This window comes from Phocoena sinus, chromosome 17 (assembly GCF_008692025.1).
Source record: "Phocoena sinus isolate mPhoSin1 chromosome 17, mPhoSin1.pri, whole genome shotgun sequence".
Classification (NCBI taxonomy): domain Eukaryota; kingdom Metazoa; phylum Chordata; class Mammalia; order Artiodactyla; family Phocoenidae; genus Phocoena; species Phocoena sinus.
Window position 1 is genome coordinate 19,243,089 of NC_045779.1, and position 23,793 is coordinate 19,266,881.

Here is a 23,793-nt window from a genome sequence, read left to right on the forward strand (position 1 = left end):
ACTATAAGATTACACAAAGCTTCTAAATAGTTTTTTTTTTTAAATTGTTGTATTCTTAAATATGTCCATAATTAAAAGTGACCAAATACTTAAGTAAAGTCTCTCATATGAGAAGTAAATAATAAAAACAACAAACTTGGAAGAAACATATGAGGAATGGAAACAAAAGTAAAAAGAAAGCAAATTTTTTCAGAGATATAAAATAAAAACACATTAATAGAAAACACTGAAGGTGTGATACAAAAAAAGGAAAGAACATTTAGGGGAGAAAACAAGAATTCAACATAGTAGCAAAAAGAGATGGCAGTGAATGTTGGGGAAATATATATAGTAGATAAAATTGAAAATGAGTAAAAATAAAAAATATAAGGATATTAAAAGAAGGAAGGATCACGTTAGAGAAAACAAAACGAAGCGTATCAAAGAAAAATGATAGTATCATGACTTACCTGTGAAGTGTATTTATAATTATAATATGCATGTTATATGCACATTATATATTAAAATACAAGTTTATACAAAATTATGATGCAGTGCTATTAGGAGGATGGGAGATTGGGAAGTCTGTGTTGAAGAGGCAGGATGCTGAGGGGTGAAAGAAAATTAACTTCTCATCTTCCATAGTGAAAGGCAATACAGACATTAAAATTGCAAGGCATAGAAATTCAGGTTTATACTTTGTTATTAGAAATATGGAGGAAATTACCAAAAGAAGTGGCAAAAGGATTGAACTGAATCGCCCTTTGAGAGTGAGTAATTGGTGGGGTAGGTAGTACACTGCTCTTTTCTTTACAAGGCTTGTAAACCTATCAATATGATTCTCTAAATTGTGTTCATGTATCACCTAGATAAAAGTAAAAATTATAATAGAAACAGATGAGTAGTTTACTGAAGTAATGTTGCCAGTGTGGGCTTTCTGTGCTCTATTGTCAGTTATCTACATTAACTAAACAACATCAACTCTGTCAAAGGATTAAGGTGATCTTTACTTGCATTTTATTGAATTAACCCAAATTCACTTCCATCTCCATCTGAAATATAGCTTAGGGAACCAAAAACAGGAGAACCTAATCTAATTTGGAAATCAAGGAGAGACCTTCACTATGACAGAAGAGTACGATGTGGAGATCACCTTCCTCCCCACAAATACATCAGAAATACATCTACATATGGAACAACTCCTACAGAACACCTACTGAATGCTGGCAGAAGACCTCAGACCTCCCAAAAGACAAGAAACTCCCCACGTATCTGGGTAGGTCAAAAGAAAAAAGAAAAAACAGAGGCAAAAGAATAGGGACGGGACCTGCACCAGTGGGAGGGAGCTGTGAAGGAGGAAAGATTTCCACATGCTAGGAAGCCCCTTCACGGGCGGAGACTGCAGGTGGCAGAGAGGGGGAAGCTTCAGAGCCACAGAGGAGAGCGCAGCCACAGGGGTGCGGAGGGCAAAGCGGAGAGATTCCCACACAGAGGATTGGTGCCAACCGGCACTCACCAGCCCGAGAGGCTTGTCTGCTCACCTGCTGGGGCAGACGGGGGCTGGGAGCTGAGGCTTGGGCTTCGGTCGGATCCCAGGGAAAGGACTGGGGTTGGCTGCGTGAACACAGCCTGAAGGGGCTAGTGCGCCACGGCTGGCTGGGAGGTGTCCGGGAAAAAGTCTGGAACCGCCTAAGAGGCAAGAGACCATTGTCTGGGGGTGCGCGAGGAGAAGGGATTCAGAGCACCGCCTAAACGAGCTCCAGAGATGGGCGCAAGCCGCGGCTATCAGCACGGACCCCAGATACGGGCATGAGACGCTAAGGCTGCTGCTGCTGCCACCAAGAAGCCTGTGTGCGAGCAAAGGTCACTATCCACACCTCCCCTCACGGGAGCCTGTGCAGCCCACCACTGCCAGGGTCCCGTGATCCAGGGACAACTTCCCTGGGAGAACGCATGGTGTGCCTCAGGCTGGTGCAACGTCACGCTGGCCTCTGCTGCCACAGGCTCACCCCGCATCCGTACCCCTCCCTCCCCACAGCCTGAGTGAGCCAGAGCCCCGGAATCAGCTGCTCCTTTAACCCTCTCCTGTCTGAGCGAAAAACAGACGCCCTTAGGTGACCTACACGCAGAGGGAGGTCCAAATCCAAAGCTGAACCCCAGGAGCTGTGCAAACAAAGAAGAGAAAGGGAAATCTCTCCCAGCAGCCGCAGAAGCAGCGGATTAAATCTCCACAATCAATTTGATGTAACCTGCATCTGTGGAATACATGAATAGACAAGGAATCATCCAAAATTGAGGAGGTGGACTTTGGCAGCAAAGATATATAGAGAGAGATTTTTTTTTTCCTTTTGTGAGTGTGTATGTGTATGCTTCTTTGTATGATTTTGTCTGCATAGCTTTGCTTTTACCATTTGTCCTAGAGTTCTGTCTTTCCATTTTGGTTTTGTTTTTCAGTATAGATTTTAGCGCTTGTTGTCACTGGATTTGTTTTTAGCTTTGGTTGCTCTCTTCTTTCTTTCTTTTAAATTTTTTTATTACTTTTTAAAAATTATTTTTTATTTTAATAACTTTATTTTATGTTTTCTTCCTTCCTTTTCTTTCTTTCTTCCTTTCTTCCTTCCTTCCTTCTTTCTCTCTCTCTCTCTCTCTCTCTCTCTCTCTCTCTCTCTCTCTGTCTGTCTTTCTTTTCTTTCTCTCCCTTTTTTTCTGAGCCATGTGGCTGACAGGGTCTTGGTACTCTGGCCGGATGTCAGGCCTGTGCCTCTGAGGTGGGAGAGCTGAGTTCACAACATCAGTCCACCAGAGACCTCCCGGCGCCATGTAATATCACATGGTGAAACCTCTCCCAGAGATCTCCATCTCAACACTAAGACCCAGCTCCACTCAACGACCAGCAAGCTACAGTGCTGCACACCCTATGCCAAACAACTAGCAAGACAGGACACAACTCCACCCATTAGCAGAGAGGCTGCCTAAAATCATAATAAGGGCACAGACACCCCAAAACACACCACCGGATGAGGCCCTGCCCACCAGAAAGACAAGATCCAGCCTCATCCACCAGAACAGAGGCACTAGTCCCCTCCACCAGGAACCTACACAACCCACTGAACCAGCCTTAGCCACTGGGGGCAGACACCAAAAACAACAGGAATTACGAACCTACAGCGTGCGAAAAGGACACCCCAAACACAGTAAGTTAAGCAAAATGAGAAGACAGAGAAACACACAGGAGCAAGGAGCAAGGTGAAAACCCACCAGACCAAACAAATGAAGAGGAAATAGGCAATCTACCTGAAAAAGAATTCAGAGGAATGAGTAAAGATGATCAAAAATCTTGGAAATAGAATGGAGAAAATACAAGAAATGTTTAACAAGGACCTAGAAGAACTAAAGAGCAAACTGATGAAGAACATGATAAATGAAATTAAACATTATCAAGAAGGGATCAGTAGCAGAATAACTGAGGCAGAAGAATGGGTAAATGACTTGGAATATAGAATAGTGGAAATAACTATCGCAGAGCAGAATAAAGAAAAAAGAATGAAAAGAATTGAGGACAGTCTCAGAAACCTCTGGGACAACATTAAACACACCAACATTCGAATTATAGGGGTCCCAGAAGAAGAAGAGAAAAAGAAAGGGACTGAGAAAATATTTGAAGTGATTACAATTGAAAACTTCCCTAATATGGGAAAGGAAATAGTTAATCAATTCTAGGAAGTGCAGAGAGTCCATACGGGATAAATCCGAGAAACATGCCAAGACACATATTAATCAAACTATCAAAAATTAAATACAAAGAAAACATATTGAAAGCAGCAAGGGAAAAACAGCCAATAACATACAAGGGAATCCCCATAAGGTTAACAGCTGATGTTTCACCAGAAACTCTGCAAGCCAGAAGGGAGTGGCAGGACATATTTAAAGTGATGAAAGGGAAAAACCTACAACCAAGATTACTCTACCCAGCAAGAATCTTATTCATATTCAACAGAGAAATTAAAACGTTACAGAGAAGCAAAAGCTAAGAGAATTCAGCACCACCAAACCAGCTTTACAACAAATGCTAAAGGAACTTCTCTAAGCAGGAAACACAAGAGAAGGAAAAGACCTACTATAACAAACCCAAAACAATTAAGAAAATGCTAATAGGAGCATGCATATTGATAATTACCTTAAATGAAAATGGATTAAATGCTCCAACCAAAAGACATAGACTGGCTGAATGGATACAGAAATAAGACCCATATATATGCTGTCTATAAGAGACCCATATCAGACCTAGGGACACATACAGACTGAAAGTGAGGGGATGGAAAAAGATATTCCATGCAAATGGACATCAAAAGAAAGCTGGAGTAGCAATTCTCATATCAAACAAAATAGACTTTAAAATAAAGACTATTAGAAGAGACAAAGAAGGACACTACATAATGATCAAGGGATCAATCCCAAAAGAAGATATAACAATTGTAAATATTTACACACCCAACATAGGAGCACCTCAATACATAGGCCAATGCTAACAGCCATAAAAGGGGAAATCGACAGTAACACAATAATAGTAGGGGACTTTGACACCCCACTTTCACCAATGGACAGATCATCCAAAATGAAAATAAATAAGGAAACACAAACTTTAAATGATACATTAAACAAGATGAACTTAATTGATATTTATAGGACATTCCATCCATAAACAACAGAATACACTTTCTTCTCAAGTGCTCATGGAACATTCTCCAGGATAGATCATATCTTGGGTCAGAAATCACGCCTTGGTAAATTTAAGAAAATTGAAAACATATCAAGTATCTTTTCCAACCACAATGCTAGGAGATTAGATATCAATTACAGGCAAAAATCTGTAAAAAGTACAAACACATGGAGGCTAAACAATACACTACTTAATAACCAAGAGATCACTGAAGAAATCAAAGAGGAAATCAAAAAATACCTAGAAAAAAACGACAATGAAAATATAACAAAAAGGAATCAAAATTGGAAAAGAAGAAGTAAAGCTGTCACTGTTTGCAGATGACATGATACTATACATAGAGAATCCTAAAGAGGCTACCAGAAAACTACTAGAACTAATCAATGATTTTAGTAAAGTAGCAGGATACAAAATTAATTCACAGAACTCTCTTTCATTCCCATTCATTAATGATAAAAATTCTGAAAGAGAAATTAAGGAAACACTCCAATTTACCATTGTAACAAAAAGAATAAAATGCCTAGGAATAAACCTACCTAAGGAGACCAAACCTAGGCAGCTCATAACCTTAAGGAGCACAGATGCTAGAAGGGAGAGCTCTTGCATGGCTGACTTCCTGACCCTGAGAGGACAGATAGGTATATGTCATTTTCTTCCCACGTTTCCTCTCACATCCAGGCTATCACATTCTTGGATTCTCGAGTCTAACCTTAAGGGACTAAGTGGCCTCCTCCTAAGACCAACTCCCAGCCTTCTCTGAGCATGAGATTATCACTAAAGGACTAGGGAAGAGTGGTTTAAGTCCCCATAGGGACAGAGACTCAGGGATGCAGGGAATGTATCATGGGATCATTGTCACAGTCACTTAAGAAAATTTTCTCCTCTCTTAACTAAAGTCCCTACATGAATGAAGTTAGTACTATTGTAGGAAAGAGGTAGCAAGGAAACCAATTTACTAGTTACTTGGGCAGGCTTTTCGAGGTTGCCTGAAAAATAGACATAAACCAACAATCTTAAAGAAATCACAAAAAAGCACTAATCATAAAGGAAGTGACTGATAAACTGTTTGCATTAATACTGAGAAACCCTGAGGGATATACAGCAGCTCCCTATTATGGCAACTTTTCTTGAAGTGTAAATGTAGTTCAATATAAAATTTTAAAAATCAAAAAAAAAAAGGAGACCAAAGACCTGGTTGCAGAAAACTATAAGACACTGATGAAAGAAATTAAAGATGATACAAATAGATGGAGAGATATACCATGTTCTTGGATTGGAAGAATCAACATTGTGAAAATGACTCTACTACTCAAAGCAATCTACAGATTCAATGCAACCCCTATCAAACTACCACTGGCATTTTTCACAGAACTAGAACAAAAAATTTCACAATTTGTATGGAAACACAAAAGACCCTGAATAGCCAAAGCAATCTTGATAAAGAAAAACAGAGCTGGAGGAATCAGGCTCCCAGACTTCAGACTATACTACAAAGTTACAGGAATCAAGAAGTATGGTACTGGCACAAAAACAGAAATATAGATCAATGGAACAGGATAGAAAGCCCAGAGATAAACCCAAAGGCATATGGTCACCTTATTTTTGATAAAGGAGGCAAGAATATACAATGGAGAAAAGACAGCCTCTTCAATAAGTGGTGCTGGGGAAAACAGGCAGCTGCATTGAAAATAATGAAATTAGAACACTCCCTAACACCATACACAAAAATAAACTCAAAATGGATTAAAGACTTAAATGTAAGGCCAGACTCTATAAAACTCTTAGAGGAAAACATAGGCAGAACACTCTATGACATAAATCACAGCAAGATCCTTTTTGACCCACCTCCTAGAGTAATGGAAATAAAAACAAAAATAAACAAATGGGACCTAATGAAACTTAAAAGCTTTTGCACAGCAAAGGAAACCATAAACAAGATGAAAAGACAACCCTCAGAATGGGAGAAAGTATTTGCAAATGAAGCGACTGACAAAGGGTTAATCTCCAAAATTACAAGCAGCTCATGCAGCTCAATATGAAAAAACGAACAACCCAATCCAAAAATGGGCAGAAAACCTAAATAGACTTTTCTCCAAAGAATATACATAGATTGCCAACAAACACATGAAAGAACGCTCAACATCACTAATCATTAGAGAAATGCAAATCAAAACTACAATGGTATATCACTTCACACTGGTCAGAATTTCCGTCATCAAAAATTCTACAAACAATAAATCCTGGAGAGGGTGGGGAGAAAAGGGAACCCTCTTGTACTGTTGGTCAGAATGTAAATTGATACAGCCACTATGGAGGACAATATGGAGGTTCCTTAAAAAACTAAAAATAGAACTGCCATACGACCCAGCAATCCCACTACTGGGCATATACCCTGGGAAAACCATATTTCAAAAAGAGTCATGTACCACAATGTTCATTGCAGCTCTATTTACAATAGCCAGGACATAGAAGCAAACTAAATGTCCATCTATAGATGAATGGATAAAGAAGATGTGGCACATATATACAATGGAGTGTTACTTAGCCATAAAAAGAAATGAAATTGAGTTATTTGTAGTGAGGTGGATGGACCTAGAGTCTGTCATACAGAGTGAAGTAAGTCAGAAAGAGAAAAACAAATACCATATGCTAACACATATATATGGAATCAAAAAAAAATGGTTTCAAGGAACCTAGGGGCAGGACAGGAATAAAGACGCAGATGTAGAGAGTGGACTTGAGGACATGGGGAGGGGGAAGGGTAAGCTGGCACAAAGTGAGAGAGGGTCATGGACTTATATATACTACCAATTGTAAAATAGATAGCTAGTGGGAAGCAGCTGCATAGCACAGGTAGATCAGCTCAGTGCTTTATAACCACCTAGAGGGTGGGATAGGGAGGGTGGGAGAGAGACTCAAGAAGGAGGAGATATGGGGATATATGTATATGTATAGCTGTTTCACTTTGTTATAAAGCAGAAACAAACACACCATTGTAAAGCAATTATACTCCAATAAAAATGTTAAAAACATAAAAAAGAAACTCAAGGACATTTCTAAGGAATATATAATTTATTTTGGTCTTCAAGGATGAGAAATATTAAGCAGCAAAGAGGGAAAGAATAGCATGTACAAAGGGCCTGAAGAGAAAGAAACTTAGAGCTGAATTCAGCAGCTCTTGTGGTGAGAGGGTGGCAGGGAGGTGGAGTCAGGACTGCTTTGGTGTAGGGATCCACAGGCCAAATGGCGTAATGAGGCTGGAGAGATAGCAGGAGCAAGATCATTTAGTACCTTGGGAGTCATGTTAAGGATATAAGTTCAGAAAGTTTTAGATGTTCTTTAAGAAGATAAACTTGGTGCAAGCAAGGAGAATATAAGTTAAGGAGAGAGAGAGAGAGAGAGAGAGAGAGAGAAAGGACGAAGGGAAAGAAACTAATTATTAATACCAAAGAAAACAAAATGAAGCATAGAAAAGGAAAAATTATCATAATAGTATTTATGACTTAGCTGTGAAGTACATTTTATGGTCATAATTAAGCAAAATTTTGATACAACTCTATTGGGAGGAGATTGGAAAAGACAATTAGCACTGTTTAAATAGCAAAGTAATATTTTCATTACTTGTGTGACTTTCTTGAGAAAAGAGGTAGGACAAGGGAAGCTGAAAAACTGGAAAAGAAAACTCAGGATGAAATTTATTTGTATGCACACGTAATAGCCATAAATGACGTTATATAAAAACTTGAGGGGAAAGTCTTTTCACAAAAGGAATAATCATTGTTAGTCAATGAAATATGCTGTTTTCTTATAGCCCTTTCATTGTCCTGTACATACTACATTTACCAAAGTGTTGTCAAGAGTAGAATCAAATCTGCTCTAGGGAAAGCAAGCTGACTTACAAGGTATGAGAAATTCCCTTAGTCATCAGACATTATACTTGGATTCTTTTGCAGAAAATTAGCTTTGGGTAGCAAAATATTTAAGAATAAATTCATTTCTGTATTTACAGTCAGGTTGGAATATTCTATATTATTTTGAAGAGTTAGAATGGACATTGAAGAGCCTGTTCTTTACCAGAATCTCTGTTTTGGTCCCATGAGTATTAAAGGGCACATCTGCCCATGTGATGCAGCCTGGAGAAGGTATTTAAATATAACCCAAGTAGGTTAAAAAATATGTCGTGGATTTTGTGTGTCAAACCTATTAGATCCAACTGGTCAATGCAATGATTCAAAAAGCTATGTAAAATAAGGAAGAATATTTTAAAGATACTTTTTAATAGACAATGAAAATTTTAAGGACTTTTTCAATAGAGAACACTAAAGAATGGAAAACATCAGAGATGCAGTAAGTGGAATATAGATATAATAATAAAAAACAGTCCAAAACACTACTGTAGACATTTAGCCAAAGTTTGCCTTGTGAAACTGTCACTGAAGAAGTAAACTCATACCCACAACCTATTCCAGGAAACTCTTAGAGCATACTTTAAACAGGTTAGTACACACTTAGGAAATGTGAAAAACTAATGTCACATTCATGCAAGATTTCTCTGAGAGAATCTGGAGTTTTTTATTTAAATTCTTGGCACGGGGGAAAAGGTACTCCCTGAGTTTGATAATTATTGTGATTTTGGTTTAAATTCTGGACATCACTCAAGTGTACACTTCGTTGTGTGGAATAAAAAATAAAGAGAAAATGAGAAAAATAGAATATGAGAGAATGAGAGGAATGAAGGAAAGAAGGAAGCAAGGGAGGGATGAATAGGAAGGGAGAGGGGAAAGAAAAGAGAGGATGATGATGTTGAAGAAGCCTCAGATGAGCCTAAGGAGTCAGGGACATCTGCCAATCCAAGATGTTTCCCTAAGAACCCATGCTGTACCATCCCTTGTCTGACAGAGGAATTTCAGTGCAGTTGTATAATGGAGTTATAGCCTGGTGTCAGAGGCCACATTCCAGAGATTAGCCTGATCTTCCTATCTCAGTCCATTGTTTATAATTCAGAGACAGAGGCCAAGACAAGTGCAATGAAGCAAAACCCTAGAGGGATATGCAGACATTGCTAAGAGATAAAGTGAATACTGGGCCCAGATTTTACAATGATGATCACAGACACACTTCCTGGTGTTGATTACTAATTAGTTCCCTCCAAATTAAATTAACAGATAGACAACTGTGATCTTAGAGGACTTGTGTGGATTTTTATTGTGCCTGATTTAAAATGCTGGGGAGAACTCCGTGTTTGTTCAAGCCCTAAAGCAATTTCCAAGACCCCCTGCAGATAGGAGGTGGGCTGCTCATTTTGCAAGTCACAACTCTGAGACCACTTGTGAAGATAAGTGCCTAAAATAAGCAGGACCACAAGTCTCTCTGAACCATAAAATCTTTATTTATACAGTACATGAAATCATTTTGATTTCATTTGGCACAAAGCTGTTTTACATATTAAGCTTATCTGTATTTTCTTGTCATTAGACTAGTAATACATAACATAAAACATGGTGGCATTCTCATGAGGTTAAAGATTTATTAAGAAACTAGTTTATTCTATAAAAGTGTACATTGATTATGAATTATACTTGAAAAAATGTTTTTCTCCATAATTGTAAAGAAAGTTCAAAAAGGTGCAAACACAGATTTGAGACTGTTATTGCCATTTAGAATTTAGAACAATCTAATAATTGAATGTGAAGCATTTTAGGGAGGTGATTACTCTGTACCCACATTACAAACACGAATGAAAAGGTATCGTTCATAAAATAATAAATATGTTGTATATTGTTTTCAGATGACTAGCAACACGAGAGCAAACAAACTATGTTTCTGGTCATAATTATGTAACTGAGACTGGAATTAAGTTTTCTGTAAATAAGTAGAAACTTGAAAAAATACAGCATAAAATTGTTTTCAGACATTGTACAAAAACAGCACAGGAACAAGATCTATCTATATATGATAGAAGGGAAGTAAACAAGATAAGCCCTACAGTTGCCCTAAATTTCTGGGTAGGGGAACTTTCCACATTGCAGTACATGAAGGGTTATTACAAAAAGGTCATGCTGGTTTTACCAACATTGAAAAAAAAATCTGGAAGGCTGGGCTTCTCTGGTGGCGCAGTGGTTGAGGGTCCACCTGCCTATGCGGGGGATGTGGGTTCGTGCCCCGGTCCAGGAGAATCCCACGTGCTGCAGATCGGCTGGGCCTGTGGGCCATGGCCGCTGAGCCTGCGTGTCCGGAGCCTGTGCTCCACAACGGGAGAGGCCACAGCAGTGAGAGGCCCGCGTACCGCAAAAAAAAAAAAAAAATCTGGAAGGCTTATATATAGTACCTGATTTCAACACTTACTATAAAGCTGTTGCAGTCAATTGTGTGATATTGGTGTAAGAATACGTCAGTGGATCATTGGAACCAAACAGAGAGTTCAGAAATAGAGCAAAGCAAAGATATTTAATTAATTTTTAAAAAGAATGTCTTCATTCTTAAAGAATCCTTTCATTGGATATACAATTTTGATTAGTATTTATTTTATTTCAGCACTTTAAAGGGGTTGCTCCATTGTCTTCTAGCCTTTGTGATTTCTGATGAGAAGTTTGCTAGTATTCAGTTTGTTGTTTTTCTCTGTGTAATTAGTGTGTCATTTTTCTGTGACTGCTTTCAAGATTTTCAGCAGGTTAACTATGATGATCTTAGGTATGGTTCTCTTTGACTTTATCATATTTGGGTTTCCTAAGTTTCTTGAATCTGTAAATGTATGTATTTCATTAAATTTTGGAAGTTTTCAGACATTTTTTCAAAAATTTTTTTCTGCCCATTTCTCTTTCCTCCTTTTCTAAAACTTTAATTGCTCATATAATTGGCTTTTTGAAAATTTTCCACAAATCTCTGAGGATCTACTTGTTTGTTTTGTTTAATCTCCTTTCCTCTCGGTTCTTCAGATTGTATATTTGATTGATCTGTCTTTATTAACTCTTCCCTCTATCATTTCCCATTTTGCTATTGAGACTATTCAGTGAATTTACTTTTAGATATTGTATATTTTAATTCTAAAGTTTATATTTGGTTATTTTTTTAATAGTTTACATGTTGTTAAGACTTTATGTATTTTCATTTATAATGAGTACATTTGCTTTTACTTCATATTGACCTAAAACAAATAGATTGTGAGATATTTCCCCAGCAAAGGTATGTTTATTCAGGATGAGTAGAAAATTGCAATTTAGGATCTGCAACCATGATGAGCCACATGGAAGGGAAAGAGAATTATTTTATAGAAGGGAAAAGGTAGTTGGGAAGGCTATAGTAAACAAAGAGTTCATGAATTTTCATTGGCTGAGTCCTTGCTAAGAAAGAAGAAGAGTCTTTCTCCCTGTTGGGCTTTGCTATGGTCACAGGGTATGAGAGCTCCCTCTACTGGCCTACCAACTCTATATAATTGAAGTGTCTGTTTATTAATATTTTTTTTTGCATTTCCCCCTTTTGATTAAGATAGTTCTGTGAATTATCATTGATGAAGTGCCAGGTTTTCCAGTTTCAGAGGATTTTTGTCCCTCAATGCCAGGAGGAAGCTTTCCTGGGTGTAGCGTCTCACATCAGAGGCAAAGTGCACAGATTGGAAACCTATTAAGGCCACATTCGAGTAACAAGTAGGAGTAGGAAGGAGAACTCTCAGGTACTTTTTTTTTTTTTTTTTTTTTGCAGTACGCGAGCCTCTCACCGTTGTGGCCTCTCCTGTTGCAGAGCACAGGCTCCGGGCGTGCAGGCTCAGTGGCCATGGCTCACGGGCCCAGCCGCTCCATGGCATGTGGGATCTTCCTGGACCGGGGCACGAACCCGTGTCCCCTGCATCGGCAGGCAGACTCTCAACCACTGCACCACGAGGGAAGCCCTCTCAGGTACTTTTTATCTAAAGTCCAGATATTATCAAGATAATAGACATTTCAGATCATCTGAAGTGCTATGTCATCATCAAAGATTTGGGAAATATTTACTTTCAGGTCATCAGATGATGTGCAGTTTCAGTCAGGGTTCAGTTTTCTTTAGCTGTGTCACTTGCATCCAAGAGTATATTCTTTGGAGTCTGGTGGTACAAAGGTTGGTTAGCAGTACCTGACAGGGGCCTCTCCAGTGAGGTTGAAGAGAGTTCTTCTGGACGTGTCTTTTTTAATCGCCAGGTTTTAAGGTCTTCAACTTACAAGAAAGCACTGTGAAGAGGTTGCTCTACCAAGACATGCTTATTTTTTAACAGAAGCAGTGAGGCCTTTGCATTATTAGAGTATCTCTCCTTTTATAAGTTGTGGTTCAATAGAAGCAGAAGCCAAGTGCATTGGGTGTCTTGTAACTATCTCAAAGGGTGAGAGTTTATGAGTTTCCAAAGAGGAGGTGGATGTAAGATTTAGAAGGACCAACAGCAATGCTTTTGTCCAAGATGTTTGGAGGGCCTCTACAAATTTTACCAATTGAGTTAATGCCGTTAGTGCATTCAACTAAACCAAAGGAATGAGAGTCATAAGCACAGTGAAAGTGTCATAAAACCAGCTAAACAACATGGATTTGTCAAAGATTTACTGGCCAGTAAAATGGGTTCCTTGATCACTATGAATTTTGAGAGGATTTCCCCAGGTAGGGGTAATCTTTTTCAAAGGAACTTTAGTCATAGAAGAGAAAGTAGCCTGTCTGCAAGGGAAACCTTCAGTCCAGTGTGAAAACATACAGACCATGACTAAAATATATATCTATGAGATGGAGGAACTTGTATGAAATCCATTTGCCATATCTTGGATGGTCCATTAGATAGTTTAAAATGTCTGGGAACAGTACAAACAGGCTTTCTTGGTTTGTATTTCAGACAATTGGGACAAATGAGGTAGGCAGGTTTTGCAGGCTTATTAGTTTCCTTATCAATATTGATTCATGAAGGCTATCATTTTGTCAGTAGACCAATGGTTTAATGCATATACAGTGGTGAAGAGTGGGAGTTTTAAGAGTCTCCGGTAGGACTGGGTTATTTGGTCCAAACCAGAGCTTTCTCTTTTTATTAAACCAACAATTATTGAATTTCCAATCTTGTTTTTCCCTTTTGGGAGCCAATTGTTGGGCCTCTCTAGCCAGTTTTTCTAAGTTATCATTTGGGGAAATATCCCTTTGTACTGTGACAGGGGTTTGGCTGCTATTGGTCCCATTAAGGGCAGCATTCCTTGCAAAAGTGTCAACAAGATGATTTCCCTTAGCTTCCAGAGAGTCAAGTTTATAATGCCCTGGAATCTTAATAATAGCTAAAGTGGTAGGAAAAAGTGTTGCATTCAATAATTCCTGAACATAGGAGACATTATTTATTTTATTTCTGCTGGAAGTGAGGAAGCTATGTTGCTTCTACAGCATTCCAAAATCATGACTACTTCAAAAGCGTATCTACTATTAATATAAATATTTCAGTTTTGTCCTTGCCTAAAGTATAAGCCTGCGTAAGAGTATATAATTCAGCCTTTTGGGCTGAAGTAACAATAGGTAAAGATGCTTCTTCGACAACATCAAAAGAAGTTGCCATAGCATACCCAGCACAGTATTTTCCACCCCCATCTATTAAATAAGAACCATCAATGAATTATAAGAAGTCAGTGTTACTCAGAGGTATTTCCTGTAGATCATCATGAAGGGTCGGGAGGTGATCCATCAGCATTAAGCAGTCATAAGGAACTTCACTGGTGACTGAGAGGAGAAAAATATCAGGTTTAAGGTTATTACAATATAAAAGACTTATGTGAGAACCAGTTAACAAAAGGACTTCATAGAAGATGAGGCAGCCAACTGAGAAATGTTGAGTGTGATGAGAATTCATTAGGGCTTCTATTGCATATGGTACAAAAAGTGTTAAATGCAGTCCCACAATAATTTTCTAGGCAGTTTTAAGCAAAAGAGCCATGGCTGTAATGACTCTAAAACAGGGGGAGTATCCACGTGCCAGGGGCCAGTTGCTGGCTATAATACCCTAATAGTGGCCTCTGTGTTTTGTGACAAGTACCCCAAGGGCATTCTATTCCTTTTCATATACAAAGAGGAAAAAGGGAATCTAATAATTGAAACGCCCAAGGGCAGAGGTGTTTGTAAGTTCTCCTTTAAGGCCGTAAAAGCCATGTCATCTGGTTTTTCCCATAAAATTCGGTCAGGGTTGTTGTTTAGTAAAGCGTACAGAGGTTTGGCCATAAGAGAGACATTTGGAATCCAACTTTAGCAGTAACCAACTGGCCGAGGAAAACCTCACAGTTGGCACTTAGTTTTTGGGTTTTGGGAAACTTAGGACACCATGAAGTCCAACTGGATCTAGGTGTAGCCCTTGTTCTGATATCAGATGCCCTAAATATTGAGTCTGGGTTTGAGCAAACTAATTTTTCTTAGGCAACTTTACTTCCCTTTAAGGCTAAAATCTTTAGCAAATGGATGTTGTCTTCCTGTAAGGAGGCTTGAGAAAAGAGCAAAGAAGCAAATAGTTCACATACTGTAGCAAAGTAGAACCCTTAGGGAACTTCATGTCATCTAGATCAGCCTTTAGGATTTGTGAGAAATAAGAAAGACTCTCAGTAAAACCCTGAGACATTACTGCTTAGGTGAATTGTTTTTCTTCCCAAGTGAAGGCAAAAAAGTATTGGCTAGCTTTATCAACAGGAATAGTAAAAAACGTATAACTCAATTACAGTGAAGAATTTACTTTTGGTGAGAATGGATGTTAGCAACATATGAAGGTTAGGGACAACAGGGTATGGAGGAATAACAATATTGTTTATTGCTCAGAGGTCCTGGACACAGCATCCTAGCTCTTAGGTTTTCTAGCTAAGGACACACATCCTTAGCTCTTAGGTTTTCTCACCAGTAGAATAGGAGTATTACAGTTACTAATACAAAGGATAATTAGACCTTAATTCTTGTAATCTTCTGTTTTCAGCCTTATGCCTCCAAGGCCTTCTTTATTTGCAGGATATTGATTAATTCTGGGAAGAGATTATAGAGGATCTATTTGAATCTTTATGGGACATGCAGTATGAATTTTGCCAATTTCAGTTAGATATTTTGCCCATAAGGAGGATGGTAGCTGATTCAATAAGAACAAATGATCAGTGTTTCAAGAATCAGCTCTTGTACAGTCAGAGACAAAACAAATAAAAGATGTCAAAGGCCCATTTAATCCACCTGGTTGGTTATTTTGTGACTACTATCAAATTCCAAAAATTTTTCCCCCTTTTGGGATAAAGAAATTTCAGCATGATACTTTTCTATAGAGCCTCAGCCTAGTAAATGGATGTGGCAGAAGAACTAAGGAGAAAAGTGTGTGTATCTCTCAAAGGGCCTAAACAAAAGGAAATAGGTTCAGAGACAGGAACCTCTTCAAATTCATTAGAGATCCCACTATGTGCACCATTTTAGTACTCCGAGGTGGGGGCTGCTTTATAATAGGTTGAACACTGACAGTATGGTTCCAGGTCAGTTAGGACTGGAAGAAATTCATCTCCAATCTGGAGAAATGTTTCTCCAATCTGATTAGGAGGGAGGATTGGAAAGAGCCCCTGTAGTTTCTCAGAGCCCCATCATTGAGAATTGGGAGGACAGAGAAAAGGCTGATTTGAGGGCTGAAAGTGCCTGAGGCACTTAAATTTGTAACAGTTTTCTTTTCTAATGTCCTGGCTCTTTGCAATAATAACAGAAACTTGGAGGGTTTTGATTTAATTTAGGAGCTTTCAATAGCTAGAAATGATGATTAAGAATTTTAGCAGTCTTCCTTTTAGGTGACTCATCCAGAGTGTGAGAGAACTGGTTTGCCAGGTTAACTAAATTCAGAGTGGACAGAGTTTCCCATTCTATCCTGGTTCTTTTTACTGAAGGGAAAGCTCCTGATTCAGCCCATTAATAGACACAGAGTTTTAAAAAACTACCCAGGTGGAACATCTGAAGGAAAGCCAGAATTTTCTTTAAAAAATAATCTGAAGTTGTTTGTAATAGTCACGAACAGGTTCATCAGATTTTTGTGTGCAAGGCTGAATTTTGTTCCAATCAACAGGGTTGGAAAAACCCTAGGAATTAATTGCCTGATGAAGTTATCTCGTGATTTCTCAAAACTGATCATTTAATAAGTGAGTGGGCTGGTTCCCCAATTGTGATTCTAGAGACCTTTCAGGATTTTTCCCATTAGTGGTTTTCATTGAATACTGGACCTGGCGTTCACTGACAAGCATATGAACTAACTAATGTAAGTTGGAGAAACCAGGATGATACATTTGAATGACTACATTACATTCCTCAGAAAATCTGTGAGGATCATTGGTTACTTTGGAAAAATCTTTGACTATGGCTTGCTTTGGTCCAGGGAATATAAGAAATTAAGGGTATAGCCTACAGGTACTCAGAAGACTTAATTTTAGAGAGACAGGTTCTGATCAGTACAGAAGAAAAGGGAGTGGGAAAAGTTTCAGAGAAAAAGGGAAGTTTGGCAAGAGAATTAGTACAGGGGAACTGAGGGTATAAAGAAGGCAAGGTGGGCATAGAAAGGAAGGAGGAAGATGGTACCAGAGGTGGAGTCTGACCACAAGTTGCTGAGGGACAGAGACAAGATGGCACCAAAGGCAGAGCCTGAGACCAAGAAACCAAGGAAGAAGAGCTTGAATGTTTGGGAGCCATTTTGTCTTTATTTTTTTCAATTAAAAAAAAATTTTTGTCTCAGTTAATCTTAAAATCTTATTTTGCATAGAGGTAATTTTAGACTCCTGATAATGTTGGGAAGCCTCAAAATACCAATCAAAATAGGCATTCCATTTAGTTCTTGTGATTTTAGAGCTCTTGTCATCAAATTATAAGGTAACTAAGTGTGGGGATTTCAGAAGTTCCCTATAATGGCCATTGATTTTCTAATTGCCTTTGGTTAGGTCAGTCCATTTAGTTAGGGACAGGGTCCCTAAGGAGGGACCATGAATTTTAAACATAAAATCATCCAGAGTTCCTGTAGGAGGGCACCCTGAAATATTTAGATAACCACTTTTCAGAGGTTTTTCTCTGGAGAAAAAATAATTTTCAAACAGTTTAAACAGCTTACAGCTCAAACACCTAAATTTAAACATCTTGCAACTCAGACAGCCTGCAGGCCTAACATGAGCCAGTTCTAAGGAAACAGCTTGTCCCAGAGGGGCCAGGCCAAAAGCTTTTCAGCCAGTAACCATGGAACAGTCCCATTCCAAGAGAAAGGACCAAAGCCTGAAAAAACAGCACAGTTTCAGTGAAGCAGCCCCTGTTCCCGAAGGAGTGGGCCGAAGGTGTCTCAGCCAGCTTCAGTTGTAACAGTCTGAACTAAAAATCAGATTGAACTGCCAAAGGAGTACACACATGCAGAGCAAAGTCTTAACCAGAATGAATAAAACTTTAAAATAAATCCTGAATAAAGTCTGGAAAGTACTCACATACAAAGCAAGGTCTTAATCATAAAGAACAAACCCTTAAAATAGATCCTGAATGAAGCCTGGATAGCTTCAAATGCAAAGAGAGTGTGAGCTCGAATCCAGGAGAAAAACATGCCTTCAGGATAAGTGAGAAAGCAGTGAGTGACAATGGACTGAATTGTCAGTGCCACACCTATTTGCTCACCAGGCTCAGAGTCTTTGAGGGCCTTCTGTGGTCCTCCTATGGGCCACCAAAATGTTGACCTAAAACAAATAGACTGCCAGATATTTCTCCAACAAATATAGGTTTATTTGGGATCAGCAAAGAATTGCGATTCGGGATCTGCAGCCATGGTGAGCCACGTGCAAGGGAAGGAAAACTCTTTTATAGAGGGGAAAAGGAAGTTGGGCTGGCTATAGTAAGCAAAGAGTCTGTGGGTTTTCATTGGCTGCGTCCTTGCTAGGAAATCAGTCTTTCTTCTTCCTGTCAGGCTTTGTTATTGTTGCAGGGCCTGAGAGCTCCCCCTCTGGTCTCTTGACTCTATTTAATTGAGGTTTCTGCTGATTAAATTTTTTTATTCTCACTAAGCAGAGTTAAAATAGCTGTTTTAAGGTTTTTGTAGTGCAATTTTTAGCATCTCTGTTAACTTCGGGTTGGCATCTTTTGATTGTCTTTTCTGTTGAGGTTGGGTCCCATTGTTCTGGTTCAATTTATGTTAAGTAATTTTTGTGTATATCCTAAACACTGTGAATATGATACTGTGTGGATTTCAGGTTATGTTATAATCTCCAAAGTGTTGAAAAGTTTGTTTTTATCAGATGACTAACTTGGTTAGACAGAAATCTGGGCAGCAACTCAGATGTCAGTTCAGTTCTTCAAACCTTAGTTGTTATCTGCATGCAGTTTGCCCTACACAGAAGTGGTTCAGGAAACAGCATGGACTTAATGGTGAATTTATGTGTGAAATTAGGTACCTCTGGGCATCTTTCCTGGAGCTTCTTTCTCAATCTTCAGAGGCTGTTCTTGCCCCAAGAATACTTACTATATATAGTTCCAGAAAGATGGTGAAACTTTCTATCAGAATTGGAGTCACTTGACATTGTAATCAAGGTCAAACTGCATATACCCTCAGTATAGAGAGAAAAAGAAAAAAGAAACTTGCTCTGTTGGATGTTTGTTCCAAGTTCTGACCCCTCTCCACAAATTGTCTGCTTTCATTCAGTCTCCAGAGCCTTCAGGTGTTTTTGTTGCTGTTGTTTATTGTCTAGATTTATGGCTGGTATTTATGGGAGAATCAGTTTTTAGGATCTAGTCTTTCTATGCCAGTTGACAATTTATTACTTTCTAAAGGAGAAAAGCTCAGGGAAGTGTCTGCTTACTTTTTATATGGTTGTGACATAATAAAATTGGGCCCCTGTTGGAATGTTCTTATATCTTACATTTTGAAAGCAAGTAGCAAATATGTCCACCTGTAAATCTTGAGAATTTTTCCTAACTCCTTAATTTAAGGGAAACCTGACAATTGGTAATATGAGTTCTATGACCTAAAGAAGAGGCACAAAATTGTGTGTTAACTCTCTGTTGACTGACAAACCATACTTCCATTGTCCTGTTCCTCTCTTGGTCCCACCTGGTTTGTGGTTTTGCTTGGGTCTTTCTCCTCTCTCAAATATCCACTTGAATATTTCTTGATAGTACCAGTGACTCTCCAGCCAAACATAATGTGTTTCTTGCCAGACGTTGTTCTGCTATCACAGGCTGTGTTCCAGAAAACCAAATTCTTTCTTCCACAGCATAAATATAGCTGACTATTCATTTTTCACATCGCCCCTCCTTTCTTCAAAATTACAATCTAGAGGAAGAGATACAAATACCCAGTGAAATTAAATTAGAATTGAAAATTGAAGTGAACATACTTCACATTTTTTATTCAGGGGTTTAAATATTTTATCTATCCATTTCTATATTTTTCTTTCTTTTTTGTTTTGTTTTACAGTTTATTTTATAGATATTGTCAGGTTTCTTGACGCATTTTCTCCGTGTCTCTTGTCAAGAGTCCCATTCACCAAAAGTGCTACATCAAAAAGTGGGTGACATTCTTTAAGAGATGTCTTAGAAGAGATTCCTACACTAATGAAATGCTAGATTTAATGTCTCCAAGGTCATTTTCAGCTCTAAAGCACAAAGATATACTCTGTAGCATTATCATATCACATTGGAAAGGAGCTATTACTTTTACTAAATTATGTATTTTAGAACTAATAAGTCCTTTGAATAAATAGAAATTATTCAAAGAATATTACATCTTTTCACACTATTCTAAAAAACACAAAATTAAAAGAACCTAGGTTAATCATAAGGGGCTGATTTATTGCTTTAGTACACAAGAAGTCTGCCATTAACCTAACAGAGGCTCCACACAGAAAAGTCATTCTGTAGTGGAGGAGGCCAAAAAGAAAATTAGCCCTATGCTGAAAGAGAACCCATTATGGGTGATTTGATGATATTAATGGCATTTTCCATCCTTTGCAGTATTGTAAAACCTAAACATTTTAATGGTGCTCATTTCCTTCCCTGGAAGGGAAAGATTACATTACTCTAAGCCTTTTGTAAATTTTAGAGCATATGTTATATAGTAATTTGATTCTTATACTTCACTGAGTTTAGGGAGCTTCATTCCTTTGATCAGAAGCTGTGAAGCGAGAGCCACTCGGGGCTCCAGATCCTGTCTGCCAACCACTGGACTTCATGATAGTTCATGCTGCCAAGTGGACAGAGACCGATTATTTTCTGGTTCCCAATTTCTGAGTCCTGCACTGTAGGTTAGACCAGCCCGTAAAGTTGACTTTGTGTATACAGTACGCTGAAATGGCATAATCAACACATTTTTCTTTCTGCACATGGCAGCAGAATAGAAGAACATGGCTCTATTAATTGATCTGCTGTAACCTTGGTCCACAGGGAAATAAATCTTTCAACCCTTGAGTTATAAGGACTGTAGTTTTCCTAGGGCAGTGAAGATCTTTTAATTTGCTTGTCTGTGTTAAGCCAAACCTTGGTTTTCAGTACTCCCATATATTATTCAGGAACACTAGAAATCATTCTTACCTATCTATTCTTTTAATAATTATACTTTCCAATATTAGATTCTCCTATTTTGCATGCCCAGAATGCATATTTACAACAATGATCTCCTTTAGAAGAGTAACAGTAGAGCAAATTAAAGATATGACTCTTCTTCAGTCTTAACCAACACACCCAATTATTCCGTCATTTCTATTATTGAAGAACAATTGAGAATCAAATTACCAATAACATTTAAAAGATCCCTGTGGCAGGTGGAATTATTGTATATTAATTTTTCACCATTCTCTGAATTCATAACCTTTGTCACATAATTTTGCAAGTCCTTTCATAAAAGGTGGGCTCGGCTCACTTTTCACTCTTTTGGGTTTGGCCGATGAATATAAGTGAATGGACCTGGCCAAAAGCAAAGAAAGTGATGGTATGAATGGGCTTGCTCTCTGGAATTTCTGCCATCAAGAGAAGAACATGCAGCTAGCTAGCCCTCTAGTCCAAGGGGACAGGATATCCTTGGGGGAGAGCTACATGGCTGATCTAAAAATCTGCAGCATGAAGCATAGATTCAGCCTACGTCAGCTGATCCCCAACTGAATGAAACACAGACTCTTAACAAAGCTCAGCTATCAGTGAAGTTGCCCAGCCAATTTTCAGTCAGAGACAAGAGTGGTGAAGATTTATGAGAAAAATGTACTTTATTTTTTTCTATGAGCTTGTGATATCTTCTTACAGAGAATGTCATAGTAATGCTGTATACTTATAATTAAAATGATTATCACAAGCTTAAATTTACTAATGTCCAGATCTTTAACTCATAGTGGATCTCTTTAATGCCCTTTTCAGAAACTCATTTACCTTAATCACCTGTAATTTTTAAAATGTGGTTTTAAAGTAAAAATGCAAAACTTCTGATGCGTGAAAGGATGTATTCTTAGTTCTTTAGAGAATAGGCCCAGGATAACTCATTTTCCTTGAGTTACATATTGTTAACCATCACTAAAAAGTAATTAAAGTGTTTAATGACTTAAGTTAAAATCCTAGAAAAACTTGGTTTAGATGATAAGTAATAGCACTATGTGTCTATACAGAACACCTCATTCACTAAAGAGTTCAACATTGCCATTTCACATCAGTCCTTATAAGAATTGGCATGGCAATAGAAGAAAGACACACTGACTTTAGCTGATTGTGTCTCAAGGGCATGTGTTATTTTAGATATAAAAGAAATAGTGGAAATGATTTTGGTGTTGAATATTAAATGAAAGCATTTCAAATATAAGGGGAAATTCTTCCTGTTTATGGTCACCAAAAAGTATTTGTGACTTAACTGATTTTAAACTTTGAGAGATAAAGTTTTTATTACCACCTATTCTACTTCAAAACTCTTATTATTTCGCCAAGGATTTCCTCATCAGTGTATTCTTATTTGGAGGAATGCAGATTTGAAGCTCATTGCTTTAAAGGCTTAACAGTAGGGAAAGGCCGTGCTTGGATGTAGTTGCTATAATCAGTCTCCATTGAGCAAATAAGGATTGCCAAGATTAATGAATTCTCACTATGAAGGCATTTTGTAGCAGTGACAGAAAAACTTTTTCCAAAGTTCTGTTTGTAAACCACAAGAGGCCTTTTTTTTTGTTGTTGTTCATCTGACCAAGTTTTGACTATTTGTAAGTATTCTGGCTCATAAATTTCTGTGTTCCTCTCCCCAACCCCATTCTACAGAATCATTGCCATGCTCGTTTATAATCATGCTTTCAGTTTATGACATTCTCTGTGCTTCCTGGTTGGTAGCAACCATCGCCAGGCCATTTCCCTGGAATTGGGAAAAATTTTGATACCTAGTGTGGTTATTTTCTTCACACCCTTACACTTGCCTTCTCTCACTACCACTTGAGGAACTTCCGTGTTTATATATACATAAAGAATAGCTTAGGTGAATGTCTACGAAGAAACACTCAGGTAGAAGTTGAACAAAAATGAGATTTCTCTCAATGAAGTAAAAAATAGTCAGACAGAAATATCAAATGTTTTTTAAGCTATGACTGTGGTTTCTGATGGATGTTTGACATTGATGGAAACTATAATTATATCCCTTCAAAGAAAGCACCATAATAACAAATATATATTTTATGTATTAACCTGACAATGGTATGTGTATGTAGCATTTGAGGATCTTCTAAAGTTAAAAATATCTCAACTTGTTATTCCTGAGTAGATATATTTTCAAAATTAGGAATGTTAGTACCCTGAAATTAGCCTTCCTATCAAGTATATTAATTATTTCATTTAATATATATTTATTTAAAAATCTACCATAGACTAGATACGGTCTTAGTTGATAAGGGTATAGTGGTGAACATGTATCTGTGCATGGAGCTTACTTAGATTCTAGAGGAGGAGATAAAGAGTAAACAACAATTTTGTTAAGGCTTAGTTACATTTGTGGGAAATGCTATATTAAAAAAAAAGAAATGCAGAGTTTGTGAGAGTACATGACATGATACTACCAGGTAAAGGAGGGCAGAGAGAAAGTAACAGTAAGCTGAAATGAAATTTCTAAGATGGATTTAACTAAGTTAGTGAAAAGCTCTGGGTGC